The 12,910-nt window shown below is 41.7% G+C and overlaps 1 protein-coding gene across 5 annotated transcripts in view; it reads right to left on the bottom strand.

Moving 5' to 3' along the window:
- TRPM7 (transient receptor potential cation channel subfamily M member 7) overlaps positions 1–12,910 on the bottom strand; it is a 133,267-nt gene that overhangs the window by 97,419 nt on the left and 22,938 nt on the right. The window lies entirely within an intron of this gene.

Genomic DNA, 12,910 nt, shown 5'->3' with positions numbered 1-12,910 from the left:
CAAAAGAGTTGTTCTTTGGTATTTTGAAGTTACAAAATATTCACTATTTATTTCATGAAGCTAGTTGGAAATTTATAATCACTGTTTCACTAATGTTTTATCTATTCTATTATCAAGTTGTCAGTCATTGCTAGCGGCAATAAAATAGGATAACTCTAGTTCTTTGTCAAGTAGCACATCCTACGTTTTCCCTCCCCCCCCCCCTTCGATAAACAATTTAATGAGCATCCTCAACAGATATTTCCAAACCGAGTTCAAAATGTGCTTGAAAACCTTAAATTAGATGTTGACTTCCTTAAATGTTTACCTATTTTAATTGCTGGCCAAGATTCTGTTTAGCTTGCTTTAAAACAGGGACATTACATTATCTTACAGATCCCAACTTTACTTTTGCCAAGTGATTTGGACGATGCACAGTCAGCATGTTATTTCAGGGAAGAGATTCGACTCAGTAGAATCTCAAGAAGTATACCCAGAAACAATATGCAACCTATGTTTCTTCTGCATTCAATGCAATATTATTATAAACCTTAATTAAATTAAGATGCTATTCTGATACTAAGTGAAATTAGTTGGAAATATTAGTATCATATCCAGTTTTGGTCTGCATCTATTGAAGTCAATATAAGAAAAAAGTTAGCCATGCTTCCTTAAAAATGCTTTGTTAGGATGGAATGCTTCCTTCACTGGAAAAGGGGAGAAAATGGACCCTGAAGTATATTGCTGCTTTAAGATACCTCCCAGAGTTCACTGTGAGTCTTTGCAGAAATGCTATTTTTCTTGACTTCTGGTAATAGAGGGCAGGAATACAGACAATCCAGTGAAGCTAAACCATCTTTAATTTATCAAAATTCCAATTTACAAGGAAGCATATGACAAGCAAGTTACTACAAACAGTACTAGACAAGTTAATTCTCATGACTGGTCTATCACTTCTTGCCCACCTCTTTCAAAGCCACACCTAAAATTGTTCTTCCAGTACACCTTTCCTACTTCAGTCTTCACAAGCACCCTACAGTCTTGTGTTGGCTGTATTTGATTGTGAGCTTGTTGACGCAGGGACTATGCATTCTGTTAACTGCCATCCTCATTTTGGGCAATTTATAAATAGTTGTTTCTTTAAAAAAAACAATGAAAAAAATTTCCTGAAGCCACTCTGTGATGTGATACTATCAGCTTTCACATATGAGGCAGGGCTGGGCTGTTTAATGATTGAATGGGAGGCATCTAAGAAATAAATAGATCTGGGGTGCTCAATCTGTAAGGCATGCACACATCCCCAGAGGGGCACCAGGCTCCTCCATAGGTCATTGGAAGCTGCAGGATTGCCACCATGGAACACACAAACCACTCTTCCTAATGGTGGCTGGGGATGGGGGGGAGGAAAGAATGCATTCCTTACAGCAGAAACAGGTAAAGACCAGTATAAAGTAAGGGAGGGAGGGAGGGAGAGAGAGAAGGGAATGGAGAAAGAACTAGGGGAAGCGAGATGGGAGGAATAGAAAAATAAGACAGTTGATGAGAACTGGGGAAAACAAACAGCGAAAAGAAAACTGGGTGGAAAAAAGTGGGCAGAACTAGAATTGAGTGGAAGAAGTTAAAACCCAGAAGAGAGGGAAAAAACCTTGAGAGAGAAATAGAAGCCACAAGAAAGAATGATGAGGGGGACACAAGATGGGAGCCCAATCACTTATTTGCAGTGCTTTCGGATCTAAAGAAATGTGCAACAAGAAGCACTGTAGATAGTTATGCCCACTACAGGGAATAGTAGAAGGTACTGAACCAATGACCTTTCTTGGTTGGCCCTTCAATTCCTCCCCCTCACAACAGAGATAAATTCTACTCCAAGGTGGAAAGGGTAAACAGCCTGCCAAAAAGATCAGTAGTTTCCAACCTAGGTGTTGAAAATAAGTGGCATCTGAGATAAAGAAGCATAGTGCTAGGAACTTGGTCAATTTGCTGTCCGAGGAAAGGCAAGGCAAGGCAAGAGAAGCAGCAGATGCTAAACATTCATTCAGTTAGCAGTGAACTTTATAGTGCTGCTATTCAAGAGACTATGAAACAAACTAAGAAATCCAAAACAAGTGTTGCTTACAGTTTTTATTTAAATGAAATAAAATTATAAATAGTATTATGAAAAAGATATGCCAAGTCTTTATTGTGAATTTTTATTTCATTTTCCTTTCACACTTGCAACTTCGTGAAATAAAACTGACCCATTGAAATAGCATGGAGAGTTAAACAATCTGAACTTCTCAGATTACGGAAATGCCCAAAGATTTACATGGGAAATACTCCTAGCAAGTATTAGTAGGACTGACCCTTCACTGACATACTGCACATTTTGCTCTACATTCACTTTTTTTCCTATTGAACTTTTCCAGATAAAGACCTCACATGAGAGATGACTGAAATTACACATCAAGATAAAATATACCTTGTGAAAGTAAAGACATTTCAGCAGCACACAGATTCCTAATGCTCTAGTGGGCAAGATTGTTTTAATCTACTTCTTAACTCTCAGAGGATTATGCAGTATACTGTATGTTTGCTGTGTACAAGGAATTTCAAGAATGGTGAAAAAACACAATGAGACTTCATTATCAGTATAGAAATTATTAAAAACTATACTAAAAGTGACATGGATTCTTTATGATTCAGTAAACAAGTGTATTGGTATGTTCACACTCATTAAAAGATTTATTTGAAATATTCTCACAATTAGCGCTTTCTGAAAGATGTTACACAAACTAAAGATAGAAAGAGTTATAGAACAAACTACTACTAAATAGCATACACAAGTATTTTCTAAACCTTAATCTTAGAATATTTATCTTAACTGAAGTTTACACAACAGTCCTGTATTTCCAGACTGTAAAAAGTGTGTCTCAGTGCCAAAAAAGTGTTATTTTTTAAAACAGGTGTGTAGCGGGGTGGTTACCTGCTCCAGTTTGGAAGGGGTTAAAACCAGCTCCGGGAAGGGGCTGCCCCAAGGAGCCAATCAGGTGAAAGCAGGTAGCAGCCAATCCAGGCCCGGTAGGACAGGAAGGCCTAAGGAGGTACTGGGGCTGCAGAGACAGGCAACAGGTCCAACGCCCTAGCCAATGATGACTGGCCACTTCAGACTGCAGTTTGCCCCTGAGGGATGGGGCTAGATGAAGACTGGCAGTGGGTCACTGAGGCGAGGTAGGCTCAGGGGAGTGGGGTTCACTGGGTAAGGGGCAACACCGCAAGGTAAGGGGCACCGTGGTCTGGGAGGGATGTGTGGCCTACACCTGGTGGGGATAAAGGGACTGCATAGGGGCAGCAACAGTGGGCAAGACACTGGCCCACAAAAGCACTCATGAGCTGGATAAGTTAATTCTCGGACTGACTAGCAGGAGGTGCTGTGCCAGTGAGTCGGCGATCTGCTACAAGGTGACAATTTATAGTTAACCTTGAGTTCAACAACTCCCAAAATGTCAGTTATTTCTGCTTCTAGCAATAAAAATTAATATTTCGAACAGCACTAATAAGTAGTAACAAATATTTTATATTACCTGCTCAAGATACAAGGTACATCTTATTTTATCTTTAGTGAAATCCATGATGGACACTACTAGCAGGTTTCTTTGCAGAACCAATCTTATAACAGTTATCTTCAACACCTTAAATTAAAGTTAGCAGGTTACAACAAGAAACTACTGCCAAAGTGCAGTATGAAATCAGGTCTCAATCAAAAAGAAAAGAAAAGAAAAGTCTTCATTTAACATAAGATGGAACCTATAAATACTCTTATTTACTACACTATAACAGAGAGAAACATACTTTTGACAAACTCTATATCCTGCTTGATTGATAAACAGCAGTATTTCATCATGCCAATATGGAATTCTTCAGAATTAGTAAAAAGAAAAGGAGTACTTGTGGCACCTTAGAGACTAACAAGGAACAGTGGGGGGTGGGGAAATAAACATGGGGAAACAGTTTTACTCTGTCGATCTGTTTCTTCACTTCCGCAGGTGGGTATTGTAGTTGTAAGAATGTTTGATAGAGATCTTGTAGGTGTTTGTCTTCCACCCCACCATCAACCTCAGCCTGGACCAGTCCACACAAGAGATCCACTTCCTGGACACTATGGTGCTAATAAGCGATGGGCACATAAACACCACCCTATACCAGAAACCTACTGACCGCTATTCCTACCTACATGCCTCCAGCTTTCACCCTGACCACACCACACGATCCATTGTCTACAATACAAACCGCATTTTCTCCAACCCCTCAGACAGAGACAAACACCTACAAGATCTCTATCAAGCATTCTTACAACTACAATACCCACCTGCGGAAGTGAAGAAACAGATTGACAGAGCCAGAAGAGTTCCCAGAAGTCACCTACTACAGGACAGGCCCAACAAAGAAAATAACAGAACGCCACTAGCCGTCACCTTCAGCCCCCAACTAAAACCTCTCCAACGCATCATCAACGATCTACAACCTATCCTGAAGGACAACCCATCACTCTCACAGATCTTGGGAGACAGGCCGGTCCTTGCTTACAGACAGCCCCCCAACCTGAAGCAAATACTCACCAGCAACCACACACCACACAACAGAACTACTAACCCTGGAACCTGTCCTTGCAACAAAGCCCATTGCCAACTGTGTCCACATATCTATTCAGGGGACACCATCATAGGGCCTAATCACATCAGCCACACTATCAGAGGCTCGTTCACCCGCACATCTACCAATGTGATATATGCCATCATGTGCCAGCAATGCCCCTCTGCCATGTACATTGGTCAAACTGGCAGTCTCTACGTAAAAAGAATAAATGGATACAAATCAGATGTCAAGAATTATAACATTCAAAAACCAGTCGGAGAACACGTCAATCTCTCTGGTCACTCAATTACAGACCTAAAAGTGACAATTCTTCAACAAAAAAACTTCAAAAACAGACTCCAACGAGAGACTGCTGAACTGGAATTAATTTGCAAACTGGATACAATTAACTTAGGCTTGAATAGAGACTGGGAGTGGATGGGTCATTACACAAAGTAAAACTATTCCTCCCCCCACTGTTCCTCAGACGTTCTTGTCAACTGCTGGAAATGGCCCACCTTGATTATCACTACAAAAGGTTTTCTCCCCTCCCCCCGCTCTCCTGCTGGTAATAGCTCATCTTAAGTGATCACTCTCCTTACAGTGTGTATAGTAACACCCATTGTTTCATGTTCTCTATGTATATAAATCTCCCCACTGTATTTTCCACTGAATGCATCCGATGAAGTGAGCTATAGCTCACGAAAGCTTATGCTCAAATAAATCTGTTCGTCTAAGGTGCCACAAGTACTCCTTTTCTTTTTGTGAATACAGACTAACACAGCTGCTACTCTGAAACTGTTCAGAATTAATGAACAAACTGTCTGGACTACTTTCCACATAAAAAGCTGTCCTATTCCACAAGATCCCTTAGCAAAAATTAGCATTAATAAGTAATGTGTATAAAAGTTTTTACAATACAGTAAATTATATGTTTAATATGGCCATATATTTTAAGACTATCAAAAAATTTATTCGCTGCTCTTTGTTTCCTACTTTTCTGAAGTACAGATGTAAAGCAGGATTCCGGTTTATTTGGCTTGACCTTCCATTTACTAATAATGTTACATGTTGCTGCAGGCTTTCAAACTCTGAAATAAAACTATAACAAAATTGTTAAGATTCTTCCCCACAAACATTACAGGATTAACCAGTCTGTGCATTTATTTTTTAGTAAACTGCAGATTACATATTTTTGAACGAATGTGAACTACTACTTTCAATATAGAAAATGCTTCTCACACAAAACCTTTATACAGAAAAGACAATTAATTATACATATGGTGAATAGGCGTCTGGTTTTTCGACCAGAACACCCGGTCGAAAAGGGATCCTGACGGCTTCAGTCAACACCGAAATCTCTGCAGCACCGCTGACCGGACAAGGCAGGCTAGTCCCTACCCGTCCTGGCTCTGTGCTGAGCCTCAGAAGCAGCCAGCAGGTCCTGCTTATAGGCAGGGGGGCCACGGGGCTCTGCGCACTGACCCCACCCCAAACACCAGCGGGCGAGAGCAGTACCTAGGAGCCGGAACTGCTGGCCGCCTCCGGGGCGCAGCATGGAGTCAGCACAGGCAGGAAGCCTGCCTTAGCCCCCCCGCTGCGCCACTGACCGGGTGCCACCGAAGGTAAGCCCATGCCCCAAACCCCTGCCCCAGCCCTGAGCCCCCCCAAACATAAAGCCCCCTCCTGCATCCCAAACCCCTCAGCCCCAGCCCCACTCCGGAGCCTGCACTCCCAGAGAGAGCCCTCAATCCCCCTGCACTCCAACCTCCTGCCTCAACCCGCAGCCACCTCCAACACCCTGAACCCCTCATCCCCAGCCCCACCCCAAGATAGAGCCATCACTCCCTCCTGCACCCCCAACCCTCTACCCCAGCCCAGAGCCCCCTCCCACACCCTGAACCCCTCTGTCCCACCCCCCCAGCCTGGAGCCCCCTCCTGCACCCTAAACCCCTCATCCCCGGCCCCACCCCAGAGCCCACACCATTTTTTCAGGATTTCTAATTTGCAAGAAATTTTGAAATATCAAAAAAATTCTCACAAACCTGAAATCCTGAGTTTTGGCCAGCTATGCTTAGGAGCACAAGTCCCATTCACTTAAAACTGTAAACCCTGATGGAGAAGTATAGCCTGGTCAAAATATTTCAGCTCTCTTGACTTGTGGAAGTTAAATATATCAAAAGGTGGTGTTGGTTGCAAATACAGCCTGTGCTATTTGCTGTTCAAGTTTGTCGTGTTCTCAGAGTAAGGATGTTAAGGCTCTGGACTTGTCTTTTTCAGCATTGATAAGCATCTTAAATGTGAAACGGTAGTAGAAAAAAAAAACACCTCTACGTAAAATATGAAATTCTACTAACAACTGGGAAACAAATTAGAAGAAAAACAGAAAACATTCATCCACTTTATCAATTTAAGACTTAAAATTAGAAGTACTATCAACATGTAAATCAAAAAAACTGATCTAAACTAATAAGAATCTTTTTCAATTGTGATTTTTAACCACCTTGTCTCAAATCAAAATCATGGAAGATTCGGGGAAGGGGTTGGAATGGGGGCAGGGAAGGGGCAGGAAGAGGCGGGGCATGGGCATGGCCTCTTGGTAGGGATGGAGTGGGGGCAGGGCCAGGAGCAGCAAGGGGCGGGGTGTCAGTGATGCAGCCCTCAGGCCAATGCACTAGTCCTCATGTGGCCCTCGTGGTCATTTGACTTTGAGACCCCTGCTCTAAAGTTTTACTTTTTTTGTTTTGTTTTTGAGTACAATTATGTAACAAACTACATTTGTAAATTGCACTTCCATGATAAAGAGATTACTCTACAGTACTTGTATGAGGTGAATTGAAAAATATTATTTCTTTTATCATTTTTACAGTGCAAATATTTGTAATAAAAATAATATAAAGTGAGCACTGTACACTTTGTATTGTGTTTTAATTGAAATTAATATATTTGAAAATGTAGAAAAACATCCAAAAATATTTAATAAATGTCTATTGGTATTCTATTGTTTAACAGTGCAATTAATCAGGATTCATTTTTTTTAATCGCAATTAATTTTTTTGAATTAATCACAAGTTAATTGCGATTCATTGACAGCCCTAGTATATAGTACAAGTCACAGGCCAAGAATTTTTGTTTACTGCCCGTGACCTGTCCATGACTTTTACTAAAAATACCTGTGACTAAAACGTAGCCCTATTAATGAGCGTAAGCATGGTGTACATAGACAGTCTGTGCTTTGCAGCTTCATACTTGGTTCCAAGGTGGAAAGTGAAATCCATCTCTCCAGCCTCAGTTTATTTATCACTCAAAACCCAATTACTCTAGTTTTACACCAAGTAGCAACTTTCAAAATTCAATTGTTTAGATTGTATGGATGTTCAATCCATACAATAGTTTCTTATATAATGGGAAAGTAATTCTCTCCCCGTTCTCCTCTTCCAGAAGCAGAAACTATTCCCCCTCCTCACATACCCCCGCTTTCCAAGATGATTTTGCCTTAAAGCAGAGATCAAGTACAAAAAATTTCAGCAAGCTATGAAAGACTGAAAACAGGGTTATAATGGAAACGGTTTCAACATGACTGTAGCAGTCAATACCATGCACCTACTATAGTTCTCTTTCTTGTTTAAGACCTCTACAACTGAATATTGCAAGCTGATCTGTTCTGTACAGAGGGTTTTTAAAACACACTGTGGTCAAAAGTATCAGTAGCTTGGCTCTCCATAAAAATAGTTCACAAGTTACTATTTTATCTACACTCACGTATTTCCAGTATTTACAAGATGTTGTCTGATCTAAGAAAGCAGTTTTCATTAGCCAAACGTGCTATATCATGGGACTAAACCGTGATCCCTGCCCAGTTGACTGTAACACATCATGTACACCAGACTCCTGGAGCAATAGCCAAAAGGCAGAAATTCCAAATAAATCTCTATCTTCCCATCACCATTTATATCCAATGAACCTCATTAAAAAAATGAGCAGCCAGTTCAGACATACAAAGCAGCTTACTAGTCTTACAATGTATTTCTCTCCTCTGTTCACAAAAACTGAGAAGTATACATTTCATACATTTGTCTGCAAGTTTCAGACAAAACTTTAACATTATTCTAAGTATTTAGGTACCTGTTGGATCATATTAAAGAAGTTCTGTATTAAAATCACAAATGAGTTTGATTCCCCATAGTTTAAATTCCAGGGTATTACTAATTAAGAGGTCTCTTGATTTTTGGTACTGTTTCTCTCCCTCTATGTGTGCAACTTGCAAGCTGCTAATTGTGTTAGTACATTCTAAGACAGAGTCTGTTCTCAAAGCAATTCTTTGTAACAACAACTACTCACATAGAGAGAGACTCAAAGCAATACTCTGTAACAACAGAAACAGCACCCAGAGACTCCCCGCCCTTTTGTTGTATTCATCTTGCTCTGTTAACAATTGTGATTAAAATAGAGATAGAGGATGTATGTGGATGGATGCGTGGTGTGGCTAATAACTGAATGATCAGGGAGGTGCCAGCCTAAGAAGCCAGTGTCCATCGGCTGAAGAAGGCGTCAAACCAGAGGACCCCCAGAGGGCAGACTGGAATCCACCCAACAGCATCAAGAATGGGAGAACCAAAGAACAAGATAACATCTGGCAGCACGGAGCCGTCAGGAATGTGCTATCTGCTGATTGATTCAGCAACAGCATGATGAAGCAATTCCCATAGACTGGCATAGGAAGAAATATCTATAAAAATGGACTCTAGAAAGTGAGAACTTTGGGGTCTGCTTCTTCAAACCAACTTCCAGGAGCATCAGATGAGCATCTGACAAGGCCCTGCTCCCTCCTCATGTCCAGGCCACCTGGCCAGTGGCTTGGCATGAGCAACTCTAAGGCTGGTAACTATGATAACAGCCTTGCAGAACGTGTGCGCGCGCGCATGCGAGAAAGAGAGAGATAGTGTGAATAAATATGAAATATGAAAGCAGTTATAGCTATAACTGCTTACTATGATTCTTTCTGTATTCACAATAAATGTGGCATTTTGCCTTTTCCCCTTTAATAAGATCCTGCTGGTTTTTATTTTATTGATATAACATACCAAGGACAAGGTGGTAAAAATCCTGTTTGCTGGCAAAAGTAGCCTAACTTGTCCTCAGTCCAAGTTAACCACAAAGTGTTCAATATGGGTGTCCCAATATAAGATGAACTATTTTTAAACAAAGAAGTTTTATATTAGGGGACAACTTATTTGGTTTTTTTGGAGAACAGATTTACTTCCCAGGAACAATGCAGACCTTTTACATTTTATTAAAAAAATCCCAGACTGTGGACCACCACCCACCCCAAAAGGAAAACATTTATAACATGACTAATGTGAAATAGAGTTAGAAAGTTAGAGTTTTGTTTTTTGTTCGTTTGTTTAGTTGTGAAGGAGGGAAGTAGCTAGGAGGAAGAAAGGGAAGGTAGGAAGTTTGATACTATATATTTTCTAAAGTTGTTCAAAAGTCTTGGCTCCAGCAAATCCCACCAGACATTTAATTCACTTGCTTTCATTGCAATTTAAAACTGCATACCTCTATACCTACCAGCTTTTAGACAGGACAAAAAGTTAGTCAGCTAGTATTACAAGATATATTTAAAATCACTCTCCAAATTTACTGCTGAAAGACAGCAGAAGTGTCCAAGAAGCACCCCCAAAAAATTAGTTTGCAAAGAGCGCCATTAAACAAGAAAACCTTGTTATGAACACCTACAATTCAAATAGATGTGTCTAATATGAGAAAAAGCTACGTTAAACAGTGACACCATCATTATATGATATTTATACACAGTGCTTCAGTGTAACCATACTGTAAAATAGAGGTGGGCAAACTACGGCCCGCGGACCACATCCGACCTGCGGGACTCTCCTGCCCAGCCCCTGGGCTCCTGGCCTGGGAGGCTAGCCCCCAGCCCCTCCCCTGCTGTTCCCCCTTCCCCACATCCTCAATGCTCTGGGGGCGGGGCTCCGAGCTCTTGCCGAGCAGCACAGCTGCGGCCTGACCCAGTGCTCTGTGCTGCGCGGTGGCGTGGCTGGCTTCAGCCAGGTGGCACAGCTGTCCGTCCTGGTGCTCTGGGTGATGCAGCTGTAGCGCCGCCAGCCACTGGTGCTCCAGGCAGCGCAGTAAGGGGGCAGGGAGCGGGGGAAGTTGGATAGAGGGCAGGGGAGTTCAGGGTAGTGGTCAGGGGGTGAGGGTGGGGGTGTGGATAGGGGTCGGGGCGGTCAGAGGGCGGGGAACAGGGGGGTTGAATGGGGGGAGGGGTCCGGGGGGCAGTCAGGGCGAAGGGGTGGTTGGATGGGGCAGGAGTCAGGAATGAAAGGAGGGATTGGATGGGTGGCGGGGGCAGTCAGGGGTGGGAGGTCGGTCAGGGGACAGGGAGGGGTGGATGAGGCAGGAGTTCCAGGGGGGGCTGTCAGGGGGCAAGAAGCGGGAGTGGGGGTTCGATAGGGGCCGGGGACTGGGCCACACCTGGCTGTTTGGGGAGGCACTGCCTCCCCTAATCAGCCCTCCATACAATTTCGAAAACCCAGTGTGGCCCTCAGGCCAAAAAGTTTGCCCGCCCCTGCTGTAAAACCATCATACTTTGTTTCCATAGAGTGGTGGGGTTCATTGCCTGAATAAATATCAACTGTGCACGATTAGATAACAAATACCTCACTAACTCACCTAAAAATGAATGTGTAATACGCACTCAGCGCTAGTGGCTCAAGTCTATTTTAAGAGATCTAGTTCATCTGATTGTTTCATTGATCAAGGCTCAACCTTTTAAAACACCTTTTCGTTATTCTGGGGACAAGTACTATCCAGATGAACAAACATACCTGTCAGCAGCAAAAAGAGTACAAATAATTCACGTATAGATAGAATATAGAAAAATCTCCATGCATGTACATAAATCACACAGTGTAAATAAATAAAATCAGTTAACTGAGCCTATGTTTTCTTTCATAATAGAAATGATCCAAAGGGCATCACATTTTGGAGGAAGACACATTGGCAGAAATAAGTGAAGAATAGAGATAATATCCAGAGTTGCAATATTCTGCTCTTTCACAGTTAAACTCAAGCAATTCTTAGATCATATTGAACATATGGGTTGTAGTTCGCTATAGTCAATATCTAGTGAAAGATCACAAATGAAGTATAACTGATTTGTGTTATTTCCAGCAACAGTGAATTTCATTTAATGAGCATGTACGCACACACAGTGTTGTGTGTCAGTTAAATTTGCTCTACACCTTATACTTTGTTCTTTAAATGAAGTTAAGGTTACCAACAGTAAATTTCCTCTGCCAAAGGCATACACCTCATTATTAGCACACAACCATACCACAATCTGAACTCTGCCCTAGTAGGGATGCCAGCCTTCCAGTGCCCCCAACCCAAACTAAGTCCACCCACCTCTACCACAAACCAAACCAGACTCCTTCCCCCTCCACCCTCACAGTCCCTTCCAAACATGCACAGGTTTACAAGGTTTTGCAGGTTTGGACATTGGGGTGCTGGAAGTCTGCTAACACTACTTCAGTACAGCTATGTTTCTGGTCTGCAGCGTATGGTGATTATGCTGGTGTTAAGGTGTGTGTCTCTGGGGAAGGGAGTAGATCAAACTGAAGCTGAGAGCCTTAACTTTTAATGTCCTTGCTTTTTAGTTTTGTGTGAGCATGTGCGGTGCTTTGGGGTTTTTTTTATTTCCCAACTCCTGGCCAGTTATTTCTTTTACAGAGAACAGAACCATTGGCCTCAAATACACAAGAAAATTGTGCCAGCTTTAAGTTAAAACTGAGTCATTTTTTTAAAAATAGTCACATTTTAAAGTTAAACCAGTGCCACTTGCTTGTTTAGACAAGACTTTTATCCAAGAACTGGTTCAGGAGCAAATGAAGGTTCTCTGCTGCATGAAAGGAGCCACTGCTATGTTGAAGACTCTGTTCTTTGTTGAACTGTACACAATTGACTTAAGACCTCTGCTCATGAATCAGCAGAACAGTGCAGCTGGTTTTTCACATAAAAATATTTTCCATCAAAAAACGGCCTTGCTCCTGAAACAAAATTTTCACAATTAGATTTTTTTCAATAGTCTCATTAAAGTTATTTTAAGAAAGAAAAAAGAAAAAAAACCAAGAAAATTTTCAACCTGTTCTACTGTTCAACTGATTCACAGGCATGGCTCACTCCAAATCAACAATTTAACCAAGACCAGGATCTTCAACATCACAAGGGCTCCTTTAAACACAGAAAAGAATCTTTGTCAAAGCAACAAAGAATCACTTGTTGACAAACCTGCTCTTCA

Source organism: Chelonia mydas, chromosome 10, assembly GCF_015237465.2.
Source record: "Chelonia mydas isolate rCheMyd1 chromosome 10, rCheMyd1.pri.v2, whole genome shotgun sequence".
Taxonomy (NCBI): domain Eukaryota; kingdom Metazoa; phylum Chordata; order Testudines; family Cheloniidae; genus Chelonia; species Chelonia mydas.
Note: the sequence above shows the minus strand (reverse complement) of the source record. Positions and strands in the feature narration are given on the sequence as shown.